The sequence below is a fragment of the Pongo pygmaeus genome, chromosome 7, assembly GCF_028885625.2.
Source record: "Pongo pygmaeus isolate AG05252 chromosome 7, NHGRI_mPonPyg2-v2.0_pri, whole genome shotgun sequence".
NCBI classification, from domain to species: domain Eukaryota; kingdom Metazoa; phylum Chordata; class Mammalia; order Primates; family Hominidae; genus Pongo; species Pongo pygmaeus.
Window position 1 is genome coordinate 68,077,543 of NC_072380.2, and position 23,822 is coordinate 68,101,364.

At 42.4% G+C, this 23,822-nt stretch overlaps 1 protein-coding gene across 2 annotated transcripts in view; it reads right to left on the bottom strand.

Moving 5' to 3' along the window:
* Positions 1-23,257, bottom strand: part of SDR16C5 (short chain dehydrogenase/reductase family 16C member 5) — a 42,225-nt gene extending 18,968 nt beyond the window's left edge. Inside the window, exons 1-5 of one of the 2 annotated variants that reach the window (XM_054499555.2) lie at positions 22,920-23,211; positions 8,884-8,955; positions 3,755-3,937; positions 2,811-3,058; positions 2,278-2,486 (exon numbers count right to left, since the gene is read on the bottom strand). The gene's annotated coding sequence lies outside the window, so the exon portion shown is untranslated. Of the gene's footprint in view, positions 1-2,277; positions 3,059-3,754; positions 3,938-8,883; positions 8,956-22,919 lie in introns of both variants that reach the window. The other variant, XM_054499554.2, reaches the window with a different exon arrangement.
* Between the last annotated feature and the right edge of the window lie 565 nt (positions 23,258-23,822).

Consider the following 23,822-nt stretch of genomic DNA (forward strand, 5'->3'; position numbering starts at 1 on the left):
GGTCTCTGTGCTGGTTAGCTGGTGCGGGCCAGATTGGTTCATGTGTTGTGTTTATTGAGTATCCACCCTGTGCTGGTTCTATCTGGGCACTGGGGCTGAGGGGATGGGCAGCCTCTCATAATCTCTTTGCAGGTGAGCCAAGTAATCTAGTTGAAGAGACGTATTCAGCAAATAAATAGATCGTTATAAGCCACAGTGTTATAAAGAAAAGTGCAGTGTGCTATAGAGAGGATGATGGGAGAGCTGATTCAGATTGGGCTTGGGAGAGGAAGCAACAGAGGTCTGCTGGAAAGTGACCCTTTGAGTGGATATCCAAATGATGATGGTGGGAGGTAGGGATATTGAGCAGTAGCTTTCCTGGCAGAGGGATAAAATAGTTTTAAGGCAGGTTTGACCTGTGTGTCCAGGGCTGTCCAGAGAATAAGAATGCTTGCTCTAAGGAACATGGATGCTCTGGTCAAATGAAGAACGTTTTCATCCATGCTTCGATGAAATAGACCTCAAACTCTCTGTGATCTTTGCTCTGATTTACATTCACAGAGTAACTTTTGGATGATTGATCAGGCCTCCCAGGCACTGCAGAACTTGAAAAGAAGGTGTCCTGAAAGAGGACTCTCATATCAAATACACAGTCATGGAGCCTGTAGCTGTGGATCTGCAAGGATGAGGGTCAGACTGTGCACACAGCAATGGGAAACCCTAGGCACCCTTCTCAGACAGCAGCCTGGGCATCGCCAACTTTGGAAAATCCACACCAGGAGTAGCTGGTCAGACCACCACACTCCCTTTTATATCACTACTTGAATTCACATAGAGGGACAGAGGTCTACTTCTCCCATCACAGGGCTCCAGCACCTCAGCAGTGGCCAGAAGTCTCAACATTGACCTGGGTGACGTGAACGCTCTTAATGTCAGGACATTCTAGATTTCAGTGTTCCACTGTCTCAATGTTGGCTTGATGCAATACCTAAAATATGTCCATCTTTTAACCCTGTCTTGGCAGATGCTTACTAGATTTCTAAGAGCTTATCAGCCTGAGTTACCCCCCCCTCCCCAGTTGAAGTTTAGGGTGCCTGCTGGGTACCCACATAGGCAATGAGGTCTAGAGATTAAAGTTGGGGTTGGAATTCCAGATATATCACTGATTTTCCCTGCAACTTTGGTAGAAATGATTTAATCTCTTGTGCCTCAGTTTCCTCCTCTAAAAAGGGAGTTTCTAATAGTGCATAGGAATACTTACCACACAGAGGAGCTGTGAGAATTAAACCAGTTTATATAGGTAAAGTATTAAGGAGCATTATGTGGTCACTACTAGCTTGTGTGAAACCTTTGAACAAATTAGAAAAAAAAAAAAAAGGCATTGCCCTGCACAAAGTCCTCTGCGGGGTGCACGGGGTTGGGGAGGGGGTGCAAGAGGAGCTGTTTGGATTTCAACACCTGCCAGCTTACATGTCTCCCCCTCTGCTCCTCAATCCTCATAATAATGTGGCACAGCCATAAAACATCGAGGCCTTTCTAGAACAGTGCCAGGCACAGAATGACAGCAAAATAATTAACGGCTACAACTTCCACTGGTGTTCCTGTTAAGCATATGAATTAATAATCCCTGGCTATATCAATGAAATATGGTTATAGTATACTTACAAACAAGAGTGAATGTACGGTTCCATTTTACTGCAAAGACTTTCCTAGAATGTTACGGAGCGTATACAATTTAATCTGGCAGAAGGCTTCTAGGTGTCCCTGTCTCGGGGCCTACCCAATCCAAACAGGCGCCCTCGCCTTCCCAGGCCAGTGCGCGGCAGCAAGTCGGCTCTGGTGAGGGCACCCGAACTAAACGGGAGGGCAGACAGACTGACAATCACAGCTTGGGTTGAAAGGGGTGATACGGGGGGGTGATAGGGCCCGGGAGGTGGATGCACTGAGCAGCAGAGAGCAGGGAACCTGGGCAGAACGGACCGAAGAAGAGGGTCCAGGGAGGCATCCTGCCCTCTGCTCCGGGTGGGGAGGGAGGCTGGCAGCTCACCCCCGGGGACGAGGGGTCTGCGTTAGCCGTAGCCACGGGAGTCTGGGCTTCGGGGACGCTGCTGCCGTGCGCTACCCAGTGGAGCTGCGTTCTCACTAGCTCGCGGGTGGGTCCTGCCGCGGCTTGGCGACCCGCGCCCCCTTGCGCGCGACCCAGCGTGCAACCAGCCCAAAGGGCCGCCTCGCCCGACCCCCGCCAGCGCGACCTCCTCCGGGAGCCAGCACACAGGACCGACGACCTCGGCAACTCACCCAGGACACTCTCCCTAGCTGCCCGCGGAGAAGCTGGCCTCGTCTGCCCCAGGCACCCGAGTCCCTGGCTCCGAGCTCAGTGAGGTTCAGGTGTTTATCCAGGCGCCGCCCAAGTCCAAAGGCGGGACGGCCGCGGCAGCGCCGAGGGTGGGGCCGGCCGTACCCCCAGCGCGCGACGTGGGCAGCACTCCTATCTTCTTTTTTTGGACCTGCAGATTTAAGAAGCTGGAAATTCGGTGGTGGAAACTGGATGCGTGCGCCGGATTTCTCTGAGGCTTAACGTTTCAATGCCTAGACTGTACCCCGATTATTAGATGGGAATTTCTGGGTTGGCAGGGGCCTAGGCATTAGCTAGAAAAGTTTCCTAGGTATTTGCAAGGCACAACCCCGAGGTTGGGAACCCTGGAATTAGAGAACAGAGCAGTGTAGGCGTCCATGGGGGAGGGGCCAGGTCGTGTGTCTGGAGCCTGCAGTGCGAGGAGTTCTCCAGCAGCAACTGATTGGTCCACGTGGGATCCTAAGTCAACAGCTACCTTGCCCCTTGGAGGTAAAGGATGTGGGCGTGGGCTCGGAAGTCCCCGGGAAGTGGGTGGGGTGCACGCAGGGGCGGGAGTGGTGCGGCGCTGGCAGGCGGCCTAGGAGCAGAGGGCGAGGAAATTTGTTCTAACAAGATGAAGCTGAGAAATGAGGCTAGCGTAAGAGTCACCAGGCACTCTGACCCAATCAAGATATATTAAGCATCTGGGTGTACAGCGATCCAGAAGATACAGCGATGATATATCTGTCAAGAAAAAAAAAGGATAAACATTCATTAATAAATCAATAAAAGAGTTAATATAAGCACAAGACACCACTGAGGTGCTAATAATAGAGGGTGAACTTTTCTGGGGGCAATGAGGAGCAGAAATGACAATAAATTATGGGATGTTGAAAGAAAAACAGGGGAGTCAGGATGAGATTGGGTTTGAAATTTATCCCGGGGCTGAGTAGGACAGGAAAAGTGGTGAGGGGTCGAAGAGCAGCCTTAGCCAGCCCATATCTGGGACAGATCTGGAGTAGAGGAACTGCACATTTGTTCTTTATTTGGGTGACAGAGGAAACAGGCAGGTCGTATAAGCTTGGAAAAGTAGGTTCAGGGGAAACCCTCGACTGTCTTTTCAGTACTTAAGAGGTTACTTGTGTGCTTTAGGCAGCAGCAGCGAGCTGTGGCAAGCTATGCGAGGCATGTGGGAAGGTGAGTGGGGTAAATGTGTGTGCATTGGTTTCAGGTCAGCCGTCACCACACAGCGACACTGCTGTGTGGGGCTCTGGGGAGTTGCAGGGCTTCTGAGGGAGAATGGAGACACATTCATGAACAGTGCGGGTGATAGACATGCACCCCAGGTGCCTCCAGAGTCCACAACCAGCCTGCAGGAGGAGAGGCAGTTGGACTCAAAGGGCCTTCCAGAATGGGCTAAGGTGTGGAGGTGAGCAGCACCTGGGAGTGAGAGTGGACTGAGGCAGAGAAACGTCGGGTAATGGGCCCTTGATGGTGCAGCCTGCCTGCAAGAGTTCAGATGACTGGACACTGGGAAACACCAGCCTCTTATTATCTTCATGGCTTCTCTGAGCAGAATCCTGGGCTGTCACTCTTCTTTCTGGTCAGAAGCCCTGGGTGGACCTCAAGAAAGAAATTTGGAGCATTAGTAGAAATCTCATCAGTACAAAAGATGAGAGTGAGTAGTGGGGGATGCAGCGGTCATGCAGTGAAAGAAGCCAGAGGCCCTGCTGGTTGGAAAGGGTCCTGCTTTGACTTGCTGTGGGGGAAACTCAGAGGACTGACCATAATCCTAAAAGCTGGGAAAGGATTTCTAAAGGGTCTCTTTTGGCAAAGGCTAGGAATGGACAGTTTATGATAGAACATGTGTCATGGGCTAATAAACATGAAAAAGTGGTTTACTCTTATTCTCAATGTCTTTGATCTTAGGGCCAAAGAGATGCATATTAAAACATTTCTTGTCTTACAAATTGAAAGTTGTTTTTAAAAGAATGACTTCATATGGGGGTATAAATTATGCATTTCTGGAAAACAAATATGTATCAGGAATTAGAAAGGGATATATCCTCTGACCCAATTCCACCTTTATCTTTACCAAATACCCAGATATTGTCTGTGGCCTTTCAGGAAGGGAAACTGGGTCACTGAGAGTCAGGGATGGGAAAGAGACTTTCCACTCCACTGAATCATGTGAAGTAGTACCTTTTTAGGAAACAAGTATATTAATAAAAATAAATTGATCTTTAATTCCTAAGAAGTATGTGCAGATGGAGTACTCTACAGCCATCTTTATAAAATGATGTTTTTCAAGGGTATGAAGTACACTTCACAGAATATGAGTTTAAAAAACACAGTACAAGACTAAATATATTTGCTATGATCCTAATTTCTGTGAAAATTTTCTGTACATGCATTAGAAACACTGGAAGTGAGTTCACCAACATCTTAACGTTTTTTGTAATATAGTAGTGGAATGTTGGTTGAATTTAATTTATTTCTTTGTATCTTTTTTATTTTCCAAATTTTCCATTATGTGTATATCTTTATCTCATAATAAAAATGTTTCTGTGCCCACACATACACAGATGCTTCCATTCCCGATAGCACAGTGAGCATATGCATTCATATCCTATTTTCTTCCAAAATTCCATTGAAATAAAAGAGAAAATATAAAAATGCAAATAAACACGTTAGTGCTAGAAAAAAGAAAGGCGCTACCAGTGAGGGTTGAGTTCGTTAAGCAGGTGGATCCTATTTCCAGAAACCAGAGCAAAAGATACCTTAAGCTATGACACACGGAAGATACTGCAAAAATGAGTCATTCTTCCCAACAGAAAGCCTGAGTAACCACAATTCAGTAAACAAACACAGAGTGTAAATAGGACACGGGACACTCAGATGGAATAAGAGTGTTAATATAAAAAACAAAACTCTGAAGGTATTGAAATACAATATTGAAAAATTGTTTTGAAATTTGGGACTAGGCAAGGAAATATCATAAGCAAAGTAAGATGATAAACAACAGACTAGGAGAAAATAGTTTTGCATAAAGAGTTGACCATTGATAATTGGCCATAATATATAGCATTTCTATAAACTGAAATAAGACAGTGGAAAAAATTGATAAAGAAATTTATAGGGAAATAAATAGAAATTACTGAAAATGCCTAAAAAGATGCTAAATTTCACTCATATTCAGAAAAAGGAAATTGGAAAAGGAATAACCTTTTTTTCATTCATTAATATCCACATATTAAAAAGTCAGATAAGAATTCAGGATTGGGGCTGGGCATGGTGGCTCATGCCTGTAATCCCAACACTTTGGGAGGCCAAGGCAGGCAGATCACCTGAGGTCAGGAGTTCAAGACCAGCCTGGCTAACATGGTGAAAACCCGTCTCTACTAAAAAATACCAAAATTAGCCGTGGGTGGTGGCGGGCGCTTGTAATCCCAGCTACTCACTAGTCTGAGGCAGGGAGAATTGCTTGAACCCGGGGGGCGGAGGTTGCAGTGAGCAGAGATTGCGCCATTGCACTCTAGCCTGGGTGACAGAGCAAGACTCCATCTTGGAGAAAAAAAAAAAAAAAAGAATTCAGGATTGGCAAGGGTGTGGGAACACAGGCATTCTCACACAATGTGGGGGTATTTGTCTTTGAGTCTTTTATGGACAGTAATTGGGCAGCAGCTGTCATAACTTTTGACTGCTATTTCACATCTAGGAATCTATCACATAAGAATGTTGATACTTCCAGCACTCTGGGAGGCCGAAGCAGGTGGATAAAGAGGTCAGGAGATCGAGACCATCCTGGCTAACATGGTGAAACTCCATCTCTACTAAAAATACAAAAAATTAGCTGGGTGTGGTGGCATGCACCTGTAGTCCCAGCTACTCAAGAGGCTGAGGCAGGAGAATCGCTTGAACCCAGCAGGCAGAGGTTGCAGTGAGCCAAGATCATGCCACTGCACTCCAGCCTGGGTGACAGAGTGAGACTCTGTCTCAAAAAAAAAAAAAAATTGACCCTTTTTTATTGAAGATTGTGATAGCAAAAAATGAGAAGCTACTTGAATGCGCAGCTATTCCATTAATCATGATATAGTCATGTAATAGAATTCTCTGAAGCTGAAAAAAAGAATGAAGTTAGAAATATATTTACTGGCAGGGAGAAATCTCCAGGCTGTGGTCAGTGAAAAAATACAGAATTATTCCACTGAAATTAAATTGATGATTACTGTGCATTGTGCATGTGCATGTGTGTTCACATATGTGTAAAACAGATGGAAACGCACAGAAGAATGGATCTGGAAGGCTACACACCAAACCGTTGGCAGTGGTTACCTCTGGAGGGGTACAGAATTGAGTAAGGGGCAAGGAGAGTCGCCTCCGTTATGATAAATATTTCTGTATTGTTTGTTTATAAATGGCATGCAATATTTTGTTATATTAAAAACAAAGATGAAAAAATGCCTACTTTTAAAAGACTCATTTAAAGAACATGTTGTCTTTGGGGATTACTTGGTAAAATAGTAGAATAAGTACAGTCAGCAGATGATACTTTCACAAATATATATGTTTAACCAAAATGCATTATTTGGCAGAAGGAGATTGTGAAATCCTCAGAGAAGTACATGATTAGTGTAAAGGTAGACTTATTTGTTCAATGACAGGAAGAGAGTAGTGTTAGGCTGGAACAGAAGTAGTAAACAAACATGTGAAAGAGTAGGATGAATAATATATACTGATAATAAATCCAAGAGTTGAAGGAGAAAGGGGACATGTGCCCTGTCACTTTGTTGGGGAAAGTAACTGTATACCAAAGAAATGCAAAAGTTTCAGAAAGCCAAGACTCAAGGAAGACAGTGATAGGACTGGGCACATGACTGAATTTCCCTGTTTACTACATTTTTCAGAACAACTGGGCATGAAGCCCGACACTCCTCGTTCCATCTCTCACCGAAAAGACAAAAGAGTGTGTTGTTTTATGTTTGTTCTTGCTCTTCTATTTATCCTATGGTCATTATCACCTCTAACAAGTTTTTTTTGCCCTGAATAATCATAGCTACCACTCATTTATGTAGATTTGACCTGGCTTGTTGTGCCAAGGTTACTTACAGCCAGAGACTTATGGGCCCAGATAAATTTTCTCCTCTTTTCATTTTCATTCTGCTTTTCTCATCAGGAATTTCTCTTCCTTTCTGATTCTCTCTGTGATCAGTGGAAATACTATTTGTGAAGGGCATTTTTTTGCTTATACAGTTATAGACAAAAAAGCTTTTGGTGGATATATGATTAGGATGAGGAGTATGACAGGCATGCTCTCTCCCTTACTCTGTTTTACTGAAGTATAATTTATATGCTATAATGTACCCATTTTAAGTGTATAGTCTGTGTTGTAGTAAATTTACAGAGTTGTGCAGTTGTGCATTACTTCATTCCAGTTTCAGAATGCTTCCATCACACCTGGGAATATTTTTAACAAAATATTTGACTTAGATTTATTGGAGAGTGGAGGTAGCCCCACTCATGGCCCCCATGGCCCTAACCCATGTGGTAACAAACTTGTGGTTAGGTATTCTCCAAGGATTCCCACCTCTCATTTTTATTTTTTATTTAGATCTAAAGATGATAAGTAAGTTGCTCCATTGTTTTCTCTAGAACCCTCCTTCCTGCCCTCACTCACCACCATTTTTCAGGTCAAGCCTCTGACAGTGCAACCTTTCTGGGATTCTGGTGTCATGTGGTTTTCCAGTCCATCCTCTTGGTTTCATGTTTTTATCTGTTCTCCCCATCACATGAGCATCTGGGATAATGAATATACTTCCTGTCACTACCTCCTGACAGTGAGGAGGTGTGTCCTATATGGATGGCAATCTGGCATTAGCTGATAATGCCTTAACTTTCAGGATTAACTCTCAGGAATTTTAGTTTCTTATTATCTAGGGTACAGATCTTACTTCTTTCCCCAACAGTTCATTGATTACTTTAGAGGATTAAACAAAAATTTTTATGCATAATTTTTAGATCTATACTGAAACACTTTCTCTGAACATCTAGTAATTCCTACAGCCAGAAATGGCTGTCATCATAGTCATCTTTGTAAACATTTTCTTTGAGTTTTTGTTTTATTTTTTATAGAGACAGTTCTTATTCTGCAAAACTTTTTCACCTAGCTGGAAACTATGAAAAAAAATTAGCAGAGGGCCTATCCAGTTACCAAATACAATAAAGCTATGGTTAGAAATTAGTTCTGAGTTGAAAGAGGCTTTAGTAATTTAGGGTCCACTTCATTTGAATGACTTGTACAAAGTGCTAATTTTGGCATTATTTGTAATGGCCCAAAACTGGACGAATACCCAAATAACTTGTATATTTCCACAATGGAATACTATACAGCAATGAAAAGGGATGGACTACTGCTACATACAATTTGTAGATGACTCTCACAAACATAATACTGAGCAAAAAAAAAAAAAAAAGAATGACACACCTAAGTACATACTATGTGATTGCACTTACATAAAGTTCAAAAACAGCAATACTAATCCATGTGATAAAGTCATAAGAGTGGTTACCTTTGAGGAGTCGTGATCAAGAGAGGGTAAATGGGAAGTTTCTGAGGTGGCATCCATGTTCTACATCTTGACCTGGGCAGTGGTTACACAGTTATGGTCACTATCTAAAAACATATCTAGCTATATACACTTCTATGCATTTTTTTGAATGTATGTTCTATTTCAATAAAAGTTCCTGTATTCCAAGTCCTTCCACCCTCCCAACTGTGAACTAAAGAAAAAATCAGGCTTTCAAACAGTTAAAGTTCATTTTGTTCAGTCTTACTGAGGATTGCAACCTGGGAGTGTTTTACAGAGGGTTTCTACGTGGCTCCAAACCAGTGTTTCAGTCCACAGCTTGTATATCAGGTGGTGGAGATTCTGCGTGTGCTATGAACTTACATTACAGCAAAATTTCATCAAAGTTTGGGTTCAAGAGGACATCCGGTTATAGATTACAGAGGTGTAACCATCAATCCTGTCAGATATCATGTACAGAAAGAGTCAAAGGCTAGGACAATTGAACTTATCTTTTTTTTTTTTTTTTTCCTTGAGCTACTATATTCATTTTCTTTTTTTTTTCCCCATAAGTTATTGGGGTACAGGTGGTATTTGGTTGCATGAGTAAGTTTTTTCGTGGTGATTTGTGAGAATTTGGTGCACCCATTACCCGAGCATTATACACTCCACCATATTTGTAGTCTTTTATCCCTCACCCCCGTCCCACTCTTCCTCCCAAGTCCCCAAAGTCCATTGTATCATTCTAATGCCTTTGTGTCCTCATAGCTTGGGTCCCACATATCAGTGAGAACATACAATATTCGGTTTTCCATTCCTGAGTTACTTCACTTACAATAATAGTCTCGAATCTCATCGAGGTCAAAGGAAATGCTGTTAATTCATTCCTTTTTATGGCTGTGTAGAATTCCATTATATATATAAATGTATATGTATAAATATATAAATATATATATATATCACAGTTTCTTTATCCACTCATTGATTGATGGCCATTTGGGTTGGTTCCACAATTTTGCAATTGTGAATTGTGCTGCTATAAACATGCATGTAAAAGTACCTTTTTTGAATAATGAGTTCTTTTTCTCCGGGCAGATACCCAGTAGTGGGATTTCCGGATCAAATGGTAGTTCTACTTTTAGTTCTTTAAGGAATCTCCACACTCTTTTCCATAGTGGTTGTACTAGTTTACATTCCCATCAGCAGTGCAGAAGTGTTCCATGTTCACTGCATCTACTCCAACATCTACTGTTTTTTGATTTTTTGATTACGGCCATTCTTGCAGGAGTGAGGTGGTATCACATTGTGGTTTTGATTTGCATTTCCCTGATCATTAGTGATGTTGACCATTTTTTTCATATGTTTGTTGGCCATTTGTATATCTTCTTTTGAAAATTGTCTATTCATGCTCTTAGCTTACTTTTTGATGGAATTGTTTTTTTCTTACTCATTTGTTTGAGTTCATTGTAGATTCTGGATATTAGTCCTTTGTCAAAATATAGGTTGTGAAGATTTTCTCACGTTCTGGGGTTGTCTGTTTACTCTGCTGACTGTTCCTTTTGCAGTGCAAAAGCTCTTTAGTTTTATTAGGTCCCAGTTATTTACCTTTGTTTTTACTGCATTTGCTTTTAGGTTCTTGGTCATGAAATCCTTGCCTAAGCCAATGTCTAGAAGGGGTTTTCCAATGTTACCTTCTAGAATTTTTATAGTTTCAGGTCTTAGGTTTAAGTTCTTAATCCATCTTGAGTCGATTTTTATATAAGCTGAGAGATGAGGATCCAGTTTCACTCTTCTACATGTGGCTAGCCAATTATCCCAGCATCATTTGTTGAAAAGGGTGTCCTTTCCACACTTTATGTTTTTGTTTGCTTTGTTGAAGACCAGTTGGCTGTTAAGTATTTGGGTTTATTTCTGGGCTCTGTTCCATTGGTCTATGTGCCATTTTTATATCAGTACCATGGTGTTTTGGTGACTATAGCCTTATAGCAAGTTTGAAATCAGGTAGAGTGATGCCTCCAGATTTGTTCTTTTCACTTAGTCTTGCTTTGCTTATTCAGGCTCTTTTTTGGTTCCATATGAATCTTAGATTTGTTTTTTCTAATTCTGTGAAAAATGATGGTAGTATTTTGATGGGGATTGCATTGAATTTGTGGATGGCTTTTGGCAGTACGGTCATTTTCACAATATTGATTCTACTCATCTGTGAGCATGGGATGTGTTTCCATTTCTTTGTGTCATCTATGATTTCTTTCAGCAGTGTTTTGTAGTTTTCCTTGTAGAGGTCTTTTGCCTCCTTGGTTAGGTATATTCCTAAGTGTTTATTTATTTATTTATTTTGTAGCTATTGTAAAATGGGTTGAGTTCTTGATCTGATTCTCTGCTTGGTTGCTGTTGGTGTATAGAAGAGCTACTGATTTGTGTATATTAATCTTGTATCCAGAAACTTTGCTGAATTCTTTTATCAGTTCTAGGAGCTTTCTGGAGGAATCCTTAGGGTTTTTCAAGGCAAATGATCATGTCGTCAGTGATTCTTTTTATGTGGTGTATCACATTCATTGACTTGCTTATGTTAAACCATTGCTGCATCCCTGGTATGAAACCAGTTGATCATGGTGGATTATCTTTTTGATATGTCATTGGATTAAGTTAGCTAGTATTTTGTTAAGGACTTTAGTATCTATGTTCATCAAGGATATTGGTCTGTAGTTTTCTTTTTTGGTTGTGTCCTTTCCTGGTTTTGGTATTAGGGTGGTGCTGGCTTCATAGAATGAATTAGGGAGGTTCCTTCCTTCTCTGTCTTGTGGAATAGTGTCAAAAGGATTGGTCCCAATTCTTCTTTGAATGTCTAGTAGAGTTGTGCTGTGAATCCGTCTGGTCTAGAACTATTTTTTATTGGTAATTTCTTAATTACCATTTCAATTTTGCTACTTGTTATTGGTCTGTTCAGGGTATCTAATTATTCCTGATTTAAGCTAGGAGGGTTGTATTTTTCCAAGAATTTATCCATCTCTTCTACGTTTTCTAGTTTATGTGCATAAAGGTGTTCATAATAACCTTGATGGATCTTTTGTATTTCAGTGGTGTCAGTTGTAATATCTCCTGTTTCATTTGTTAGTGAGGTTATTTGGATTTTCTCTCTTCTTTTCTTGGTTAATCTTGGTAATGGTCTATCAATTTTATTTATCTTTTCAAAGAATCAGCTTTTTGATTCATATATCTTTTGTATTTTTTTTCTGTTTCAATTTCCGTTAGTTCTGCTCTGATCTTGGTTATTTCCTTTCTTCTGCTGGGCTTGGGTTTGGCTTGTTCTTGTTTCTCTAGTTCCTTGAGGTGTGACCTTAGATTGTCTGTTCATGCTCTTTCAGACTGTTTGATATAGGTGTTTAGGGCTATGAGCTTTCCTCTTAGAACTGCCTTTGCTGTATTCCAGAGGTTTTGATAGATTGTGTCATTATTGTCATTCATTTCAAAGAATTTTTCAGTTTCCATCTTGATTTTGTTTTTGACCCAATGCTCATTCACGAGCAGGTTATTTAATTTCCATATTTTTACGTGGTTTTGAAGTTTCCTTTTAGAGTTGATTTCCAGTTTTATTCCACTGTGTTCTGAGAGAGTGCTTGATATAATTTCAATTTTCTTAAATTTATTGAGGCTAATTTAATGGTCTATCATACGGTCTATTTTGGAGAGAAAGTTCCAGGCACTGTTGAATAGAATGTGTATTCTGTGGTTGTTGGGTGAAATGTTCTGTATGTATCTATTAAGTCAATTTGTTCCAAGGTTAGTTTAAATTCATTGCTTCTTTGCTGACTTTCTGTCTTGATGTCCTGTCTAGTGCTGTCAATGGAGTATTGAAGTCCACCACTATTCCCATGTTGCTGTGTATCTCATTTCTTAGATCTATTAGTAATTGTTTTATACATTTGGGAGCTCCAGTGTTAAGTGCATATATATTTAGGATTGTGATACTTTACCCTTTACCATTATATAATGTGCCTCTTTGTCTCTTTTAACTGCTGTTGCATTAAAGTTTGTTTTGTCTGATATAAGGATAGCTACCCCTGCTCGATTTTGGTGTCCATTTACATGAAATGCCTTTTTCTACCCCTTTACTTTAAGTTTATGTGAGTCCTTATGTGTTAGGTGAGTCTCCTGAAGGCAGCAGATAGTTGGTTGGTGACTTCTTATTCATTCTGTGGTTCTGTACCTTTTAAGTGGAGCATTTAGGCCATTTACTTTCAATGTTAGTGTTGAAATGTGAGGTACTGTTGCATTCATCGTGCTACTTGTTGCCTGTGTACTTGGACTATTTTTTGTTTGTTTTTTTTTTTTGCTTTTGCTTTTTAACTCGTATATTGTTTTATAGGTCCTGTGTGATTTACGCTTTAAAGAGATTCTGTTTTGATGTGTTTCCAGGATTTGTTTCAAGATTTAGAGCTCCTTTTAGCAGTTCTTGTAGTGGTGGCTTATCTGAAAACAACAGTGTCTTTCCTTCATATTTGATGCTTAGTTTCACTGGATAAAAAATCCTTGGGTGATAATTGTTTTGTTTGAGGAGACTGAAGATCGGTCCCCAATCCCTTCTAGCTTGTAGGGTTTCTGCTGAGAAGTCTGCTGTTAATCTGATAGACTTTCCTTTATAGGTTACCTGGTGCTTCTGTCTCATAGCTTTTAAGATTCTTTCCTTTGTCTTAACTTTGGATAACCTGATTATAATGTGCCTAGGTGAAGACCTTTTTGCAATGAATTTCCCATGTGTTCTTTGTGCTTCTTGTATTTGCACGTCTAGGTCTCTCTGGCAAGGCAGGGGAAATTTTTCTCGATTATTCCCCCAAATACATTTTCCAAGCTTTCAGAATTCTCTTCTTCCTCAGGAACATTGATTATTCTTAGGTTTGGTCATTTAACATAATCCCAGACTTCTTGGAAGCTTTGTTCACATTTTCTTTTTTTTTTCTTTTTATTATTATTATTATTATTATTATTATTATACTTTACGTTTTATGGTACATGTGCGCAAAGTGCAGGTAAGTTACATATGTATACATGTGCCATGCTGGTGCGCTGCACCCACTAACTCGTCATCTAGCATTAGGTATATCTCCCAATGCTATCCCTCCCCCTCCCCCCCACCCCACAACAGTCCCCGAAGTGTGATGTTCCCCTTCCTGTGTCCATGTGTTCTCATTGTTCAATTCCCACCTATGAGTGAGAATATGCGGTGTTTGGTTTTTTGTTCTTGCGATAGTTTACTGAGAATGATGATTTCCAATTTCATCCATGTCCCTACAAAGGACATGAACTCATCATTTTTTATGGCTGCATAGTATTCCATGGTGTATATGTGCCACATTTTCTTAATCCAGTCTATCATTGTTGGACATTTGGGTTGGTTCCAAGTCTTTGCTATTGTGAATAATGCTGCAATAAACATACGTGTGCATGTGTCTTTATAGCAGCATGATTTATAGTCCTTTGGGTATATACCCAGTAATGGGATGGCTGGGTCGAATGGAATTTCTAGTTCTAGATCCCTGAGGAATCGACACACTGACTTCCACAAGGGTTGAACTAGTTTACATTCCCACCAACAGTGTAAAAGTGTTCCTATTTCTCCACATCCTCTCCAGCACCTGTTGTTTCCTGACTTTTTAATGATTGCCATTCTAACTGGTGTGAGATGGTATCTCATTGTGGTTTTGATTTGCATTTCTCTGATGGCCAGTGATGGTGAGCATTTTTTCATGTGTTTTTTGGCTGCATAAATGTCTTCTTTTGAGAAGTGTCTGTTCATGTCCTTCGCCCACTTTTTGATGGGGTTGTTTGATTTTTTCTTGTAAATTTGTTTGAGTTCATTGTAGATTCTGGATATTAGCCCTTTGTCAGATGAGTAGGTTGCGAAAATTTTCTCCCATTTTGTAGGTTGCCTGTTCACTCTGATGGTAGTTTCCTTTGCTGTGCAGAAGCTCTTTAGTTTAATTAGATCCCATTTGTCAATTTTGGCTTTTGTTGCCATTGCTTTTGGTGTTTTAGACATGAAGTCCTCGCCCATGCCTATGTCCTGAATGGTAATGCCTAGGTTTTCTTCTAGGGTTTTTATGGTTTTAGGTCTAACATTTAAGTCTTTAATCCATCTTGAATTGATTTTTGTATAAGGTGTAAGGAAGGGATCCAGTTTCAGCTTTCTACATATGGCTAGCCAGTTTTCCCAGCACCATTTATTAAATAGGGAATCCTTTCCCCATTTCTTTTTTTTGTCAGGTTCGTCAAAGATCAGATAGTTGTAGATATGTGGCATTATTTCTGATGGCTCTGTTCTGTTCCATTGATCTATATCTCTGTTTTGGTACCGGTACCATGCAGTTTTGGTTACTGTAGCCTTGTAGTATAGTTTGAAGTCAGGTAGTGTGATGCCTCCAGCTTTGTTCTTTTGGCTTAGGATTGACTTGGCGATGCGGGCTCTTTTTTGGCTCCATATGAACTTTAAAGTAGTTTTTTCCAATTCTGTGAAGAAAGTCATTGGTAGCTTGATGGGGATGGCATTGAATCTGTAAATTACCTTGGGAAGGATGGCCGTTTTCACGATATTGATTCTTCCTACCCATGAACATGGAATGTTCTTCCATTTGTTTGTATCCTCTTTTATTTCCTTGAGCAGTGGTTTGTAGTTCTCCTTGAAGAGGTCCTTCACATCCCTTGTAAGTTGGATTCCTAGGTATTTTATTCTCTTTTAAGCAATTGTGAATGGGAGTTCACTCATGATTTGGCTCTCTGTTTGTCTGTTATTGATGTATAAGAATGCTTGTGATTTTTGTACATTGATTTTGTATCCTGAGACTTTGCTGAAGTTGCTTATCAGCTTGAGGAGATTTTGGGCTGAGACAATGGGGTTTTCTAGATATACAATCATGTCATCTGCAAACAGGGACAATTTGACTTCCTCTTTTCCTAATTGAATACGCTTTATTTCCTTTTCCTGCCTAATTGCCCTGGCCAGAACTTACAACACTATGTTGAATAGAAGTGGTGAGAGAGGGCATCCCTGTCTTGTGCCCGTTTTCAAAGGGAATGCTTCCAGTTTTTGCCCATTCAGTATGATATTGGCTGTGGGTTTGTCATAGATAGCTCTTATTATTTTGAGATACGTCCCATCAATACCTAATTTATTGAGAGTTTTTAGCATGAAGGGTTGTTGAATTTTGTCAAAGGCCTTTTCTGCATCTATTGAGATAATCATGTGGTTTTTGTCTTTGGTTCTGTTTATATGCTGGATTACATTTATTGATTTGCGTATATTGAACCAGCCTTGCATCCCAGGGATGAAGCCCACTTGATCATGGTGGATAAGCTTTTTGATGTGCTGCTGGATTCTGTTTGCCAGTATTTTATTGAGGATTTTTGCATCAATGTTCATCAAGGATATTGGTCTAAAATTCTCTTTTTTGGTTGTGTCTCTGCCCAGCTTTGGTATCAGGATGATGCTGGCCTCATAAAATGAGTTAGGGAGGATTCCCTCTTTTTCTATTGATTGGAATCGTTTCAGAAGGAATGGTACCAGCTCCTCCTTGTACCTCTGGTAGAATTCGGCTGTGAACCCATCTGGTCCTGGACTTTTTTTGGTTGGTAAGCCATTGATTATTGCCACAATTTCAGCTCCTGTTATTGGTCTATTCAGAGATTCAACTTCTTCCTGGTTTAGTCTTGGGAAGGTGTATGTGTCCAGGAATTTATCCATTTCTTCTAGATTTTCTAGTTTATTTGCGTAGAGGTGTTTGTAATATTCTCTGATGGTAGTTTGTATTTCTGCGGGATCAGTGGTGATATCCCCTTTATCATTTTTTATTACATCTATTAGATTCTTCTCTCTTTTTTTCTTTATTAATCTTGCTAGTGGTTTATCAATTTTGTTGATCGTTTCAAAAAACCAGCTCCTGGATTCATTTATTTTTTGAAGGGTTTTTTGTGTCTCTATTTCCTTCAGTTCTGCTCTGATTTTAGTTATTTCTTGCCTTCTGCTGGCTTTTGAATGTGTTTGCTCTTGCTTTTCTAGTTCTTTTAATTGTGATGTTAGGGTGTCAGTTGTTGATCTTTCCTGCTTTCTCTTGTGGGCATTTAGTGCTATAAATTTCCCTCTACACACTGCTTTGAATGCATCCCAGAGATTCTGGTATGTTGTGTCTTGGTTCTCGTTGGTTTCAAAGAACATCTTTATTTCTGCCTTCATTTCATTATGTACCCAGTAGTCATTCAGGAGCAGGTTGTTCAGTTTCCACGTAGTTGAGTGGTTTTGAGTGAGATTCTTAATCCTGAGTTCTAGCTTGATTGCACTGTGATCTGAGAGATAGTTTGTTATAATTTCTGTTCTTTTACATTTATTGAGGAGAGCTTTACTTCCAAGTATGTGGTCAATTTTGGAATAGGTGTGGTGTGGTGCTGAAAAAAACGTATATTCTGTTGATTTGGGGTGGAGAGTTCTGTAGATGTCTATTAGGTCCGCTTGGTGCAGAGCTGAGTTCAATTCCTGGGTATCCTTGTTGACTTTCTGTCTCGTTGATCTGTCTAATGTTGACAGTGGGGTGTTAAAGTCTTCCATTATTAATGTGTGGGAGTCTAAGTCTCTTTGTAGGTCACTCAGGACTTGCTTTATGAATCTGGGTGCTCCTGTATTGGGTGCATATATATTTAGGATAGTTAGCTCTTCTCATTGAATTAATCCCTTTACCATTATGTAATGGCCTTTTTTGTCTCTTTTGATCTTTGTTGGTTTAAAGTCTGTTTTATCAGAGACTAGGATTGCAACCCCTGCCTTTTTTTGTTTTCCATTTGCTTGGTAGATCTTCCTCCATCCTTTTATTTTGAGCCTATGTGTGTCTCTGCACATGAGATGGGTTTCCTGAATACAGCACACTGATGGGTCTTGAGTCTTTATCCAATTTGCCAGTCTGTGTCTTTTAATTGGAGCATTTAGTCCATTTACATTTAAAGTTAATATTGTTATGTTTGAATTTGATCCTGTCATTATGATGTTAGCTGGTTATTTTGCTCGTTAGTTGATGCAGTTTCTTCCTAGTCTCGATGATCTTTACATTTTGGCATGATTTTGCAGTGGCTGGTACCGGTTTTACCTTTCCATGTTTAGCGCTTCCTTCAGGAGCTCTTTTAGGGCAGGCCTGGTGGTGACAAAATCTCTCAGCATTTGCTTGTCTGTAAAGTATTTTATTTCTCCTTCACTTATGAAGCTTAGTTTGGCTGGATATGAAATTGTGGGTTGAAAATTCTTTTCTTTCAGAATGTTGAATATTGGCCCCCACTCTCTTCTGGCTTGTAGGGTTTTTGCTGAGAGATCCGCTGTTAGTCTGATGGGCTTCCCTTTGATGGTAACCTGACCTTTCTCTCTGGCTGCCCTTAACATTTTTTCCTTCATTTCAACTTTGGTGAATCTGACAATTACGTGTCTTGGAGTTGCTCTTCTCGAGGAGTATCTTTGTGGCGTTCTCTGTATTTCCTGAATCTGAATGTTGGCCTGCCTTGCTAGATTGGGAAAATTCTCCTGGATAATATCCTGCAGAGTGTTTTCCAACTTGTTTCCATTCTCCCTGTCACTTTCAGGTACACCAATCAGACGTAGATTTGGTCTTTACACATAGTCCCACATTTCTTGGAGGCTTTGCTCGTTTCTTTTTATTCTTTTTTCTCTAAACTTCCCTTCTGACTTCATTTCATTCATTTCATCTTCCAGGGCTGATACCCTTTCTTCCATTTGATCTCATTGGCTCCTGAGGCTTCTGCATTCTTCACGTAGTTCTTGAGCCTTGGTTTTCAGCTCCATCAGCTCCTTTAAGCACTTCTCTGTATTGGTTATTCTAGTTATACATTCTTCTAAATTTTTTTCAAAGTTTTCAACTTCTTTGCCTTTGGTTTGAATATCCTCCCCTAGCTCGGAGTAATTTGATCGTCTGAAGCATTCTTCTCTCAGCTCGTCAAAGTCATTCTCCGTCCAGCTTTGTTCCATTGCTGGTGAGGAACTGCGTTCCTTTGGAGGAGGAGAAGTACTCTGCTTTTTAGAGTTTCCAGTTTTTCTGCTCTGTTTTTTCCCATCTTTGTGGTTTTATCTACTTTTGGTCTTTGATGATGGTGATGTACAGATGGGTTTTTGGTGTGGATGTCCTTTCTGTTAGTTTTCCTTCTAACAGACAGGACCCTCAGCTGCAGGTCTGTTGGAGTACCTGGTCGGCCGTGTGAGGTGTCAGTCTGCCCCTGCTGGGGGGTGCCTCCCAGTTAGGCTGCTTGGGGGTCAGGGGTCAGGGACCCACTTGAGGAGGCAGTCTGCCCATTCTCAGATCTCCAGCTGCGTGCTGGGAGAACCACTGCTCTCCTCAAAGCTGTCAGACAGAGACATTTAAGTCTGCAGAGGTTACTGCTGTCTTTTTGTTTGCCTGTGCCCTGCCCCCAGAGGTGGAGCCTACAGAGGCAGGCAGGCCTCCTTGAGCTGTGGTGGGCTCCACCAAGTTCAAGCTTCCTGGCTGCTTTGTTTACCTAAGCGAGCCTGGGCAATGGCGGGCGCCCCTCCCCCAGCCTTGCTGCGGACTTGCTGTTTGATCTCAGACTGCTGTGCTAGCAATCAGCGAGACTCCGTGGGTGTAGGACCCTCTCAGCCAGGTGCGGGGTATACTCTCCTGGGGCACCGTTTCCTAAGCCCATGGGAAAAGCACAGTATTCGGGTGGGAGTGGCCCGATTTTCCAGGTGCCGTCTCTCACCCCTGGAAAGGTAACTCCCTGACCCCTTGCGCTTCCTGAGTGAGGCAATGCCTCACCCCTGCTTCGGCTGGTGCACGGTGCACTCACCCACTGACCTGCACCCACTGTCTGGCACTCCCTAGTGAGATGAACACGGTACCTCAGATGGAAATGCAGAAATCACCCGTCTTCTGCGTCGCTCACGCTGGGAGCTGTAGACCAGAGCTGTTCCTATTCGGCCATATTGGCTCCTCCTGTTCACATCTTCTTATTCTGTTTTCTTTGTGTTTGTTGGATTGGGTTAATTCAAAGATTGTCTTTGAGCTCTGAATTTCTTTCTTCTACTTGTTCAATTCTGTTGCTGAGACTTTCCAGAGCATTTCACATTTCTAAAAGTGTGTCCAGAGTTTCCTGAATTTTTGACTGTTTTTTCTTTTTTTGTTTTTTAGACAGTCTTGCTCTGTCACCCAGGCTGGAGTGCAGTGGCACAGTCTTGGCTCACTGCAACCTCTGCCTCCTGAATTCAAGGGATTCTCCTGCCTCAGTCTCCTGGATAGCTGGGGCTACAGGTGCCCACCAGCACGCCTGGCTAATTTTTTTGTATATTTAGTAGAGACGGGGTTTCACCATGTTGGCCAGGCTGATCTCCAACTCCTGACCTCAGGTGATCCACCTGCCTCAGCCTCCCAAAATTCTGGGATTACAGGAGTGAGCCACTGCATCTGGCCGGTTGGTTTTTCTTTAAGCTATCTATTTGCTTGAATATTTTTCCCTTCACTTCTTGTATCATTTTTTGGATTTCCTTGCACTGGGCTTTGCCTTTCTCTGGTCCCTCCCTGGTTAGCTTAATAACTAACCTCCTGAATTCTTTTTCAGGTAAATCAGGGATTTCATCTTGGTTTGGACCCATTGCTGGTGAACTAGCGTGATTTTTTTGGGGGTGCTGAAAAGTCTTGTTTTGTCATATTACCAGGGTTGGTTTTCTGGTTCCTTCTCATATGGGTAGGCTTTGTCAGAGGGAAGATCTAGGGCTGAAGGCTGTTGCTCAGATTCTTTTGTCCCACAGGGTGTTCCCTTGATGTAGTACTCTCCCCCTTTTCCTATGGAAGTGGCTTCCTGTGAGCTGAACTGCAGTGCTTGTTGTCTCTCTTCTTGGTCTAGCCACTCAGCGAATCTACCCATCTCTGGGCTGGTACTGGAGGTTATCTGCCAGAGTCCTGTGGTATGAACCATCTATGGGTCTTTCAGCTGTGGATACCAGCACCTGTTCTGGTGGTGGTGGGGGAAGGTGCAATGGACTCCGTGAGGGTCCTTAGCTTTGGTGTTTAATGCTGTATTTTTATTTATTTATTTATTTATTTATTTATTTTTGAGACGGAACCTTGCTCTGTTGCCCAGGCTTGAGTGCAGTGGCGTGATCTCGGCTCACTGCAACCTCTGCCTCCCGGGTTCACACCATTCTCCTGCCTCAGCCTCCTGAGTAGCTGGGACTACAGGTGCCTGCCACCACGTGCAGCTAATTTTTTGTATTTTTAGTACAGGCAGGGTTTCACCGTGTTAGCCAGGATGGTCTCGATCTCTTGACCTCATGATCCACCCGCCTTGGCCTCCCAAAGTGCTGGAATTACAAGTGTGAGCCACTGTGCCCAGCCCTAATGCTCTATTTTTGTGCTGGTTGGCCTACTGCCAGGAGGTAGCATTTTCCAGAAAGCATCCTCTGCAGTAGTATGGAGAGGGACTGAGATTATACACCCTTTGTCATCCGATACCAGGGTGGATAGGGAAGGACCATCAGGTGGGGGCGGGGCTAGGCATGTCTGAACTCAGACTCCCCTTGGGTGGGTCTTGCTTTGGCTGCTGTGGGGGATGGGGGGAGTTGCGTACCTAGGAGGATTATGGCTGCCCCTGGAGTCATGCAGGTTGTCAGGGAAGTGGGGGAAAGCTGGCAGTCACAGGCCTCAGCCAGTTCCCATGCAAACCGAAGGACCCGACTCACTCCCACAGTGCCCCCACCAACATCCCCGAGTTTGTTTCCAGGCAGAGGGGGAGACCACTTTGAAAACTTGCTGGAGGCTCTCTGCCTCCCAGCTGTGAAAGAAGAGCTTTAGCTCTTCCTCCCTCCTGTGAAGTCTGAACTCTGGAGTTCTGGCTAGGAGGCTTCCCACCCCATTCAAATTGTTACAAAGTTCAGCTAGAGAACTCCTTCCTATGGAATTTTACCCCATGCTCCTCTGGCCATCCTCCTGATGGATCCTGTGATGCCAGGCAAAAATGGGCTGCTTGGGGACCCAGTGAGCTCCCAGTGAGAGGTGACGCCAGCTGGGCTTCTGGGTTGGGTGGGGACTTGGAGAACTTTTCTGTCTAGCTAAAGAATTATAAACACACCAATTAGCGCCCTGTGTCTAGCTAAAGGTTTATAAATGCACCAAGCAGCACTCTGTAAAAACTCACGTATCAGTGCTCTGTGTCTAGCTAAAGGTTTGTAAATGCACCAATCAGCACTCTGTAAAAATGCACCAATCAGTGCTCTGTGTCTAGCTAAAGGTTTGTAAATGCACCAATCAGCAGTCTGTAAAAACACACCAATCAGCACTCTGTAAAATGGACCAATCAGTGCTCTGTAAAATGGACCAGTCAGCAGGATGTGGGTGAGGCCAAATAAGGGAATAAAAGCTGGCCACCCAAGCCAGCAGCGGCAACCCCTTCGGGTCCCCTTCCATGCTGTGGAAGCTTTATTCTTTTGCTCTTCACAGTAAATCTTGCTGCTGCTCACTCTTTGGGTCTGCACTACCTTTATGAACTGTACCACTCACTGCAAAAGTCTGGGGCTTCACTCTTGAAGTCAGTGAGACCACAAACCCACTAGAAGGAAGAAACAACTCTGGACATGCCACCTTTAAGAGCTGTAACACTCACTGTGAAGGTCTGTGGTTTGACTCCTGAAGTCAGCAAGACCACAAACCCACCAGAAGGAAGAAACTCTGGACACATCTGAACATCAGAAGGAGCAAACTCTGGACACACCATCTTTAGGAACTGTAACACACTCACCACGAGGGTCCGCGGCTTCATTCTTGAAGTCAACGAGACCAAGAACCCACCAGAAGGAACCCATTCTGGACACACCAGGACCTTTTTGCTGCTTCCCCTACCCCTGTATTTCACTTGGCTCTCTAACTTGACTCAGCTCTAGGTAAAGTTGGAAACTTTTCCCACAAACAGACCTTCAGCTTCTCCAGTGGGGGTGTGTTGGTTCGGAAGAGCAGGGTCTCTCTTTCCCACTTTGCAGTTGGGGCACTCACAGTATTTAGGGTGTCTCCTGGGTCCTGCAGGAGCAGTCCACTTCCTTCAGAGGGTCTGTGGGTCCTCTTGGCATTGTGGTTTGTTATCACAGTTGATCTGGAGCTAAAATTCACAGTGCAAGCCTCTGCATGCTGCTGTGTACAGAGCTGCAATCTAGTCCTGCCTCCTGTCTGCCATGATGTTCGAAATCCACCAAACTTATTTTTTTTTAAAATGCAGTGATTTAGGCAAGACATGGAAACCTGTGCTCCTTTCTGCTTTTTGTCTTTGAGGCATTTTTCATGGGCTGTGCTCAGCCAGAGCCAGGGCTTTGTGAGGCTATGCTGACAAGCTGAATGAGTAAACACGGCCTCTTTATGACAAGGGCTATGTGGCTGGCCAGAGGCAGAGGTATGCTACTTTGCCTCACACCACCCGCCCCTGCTGTGCTCCCACGGAGGAGTGCCTCACATGTAGTGGGAGCCTCTGGTACCAAGACAGGCAGCCTTTGTTTTTAGACTGAGTAGATTTCTCAAAAGTTTAACAGCAGGCTCATGTTCTGAAGATGGAGTCATTCACAGAGAACTTCCATGCTATCAGATGTATAATTATGGCTTTCTCACATATCATGCCACAACTTTATCTTTACGACTTGAAAAATGACAGTAGTCATAACTTCTGGAGAATCACTTCTTTAGATTTGCCAGTGGGAAGAAGGACTGTCCTCCCCAGAGTGAGGCCAATGATATCTGGTCCCTACCAGGACCAGCAGCTGGTGTACCTGACCTCTCTTTCTCTGCTGAGGGCCTTTCTTTCCCCTCTCTCTGCCCACACCCAGGAGCTACTCTTGTGTGAGTTTATTGCTCAGCCTGGCTTCTCCCGGAACATGTCTGTTCCATAGTAGTGGGGTTTCAAGGATGGAT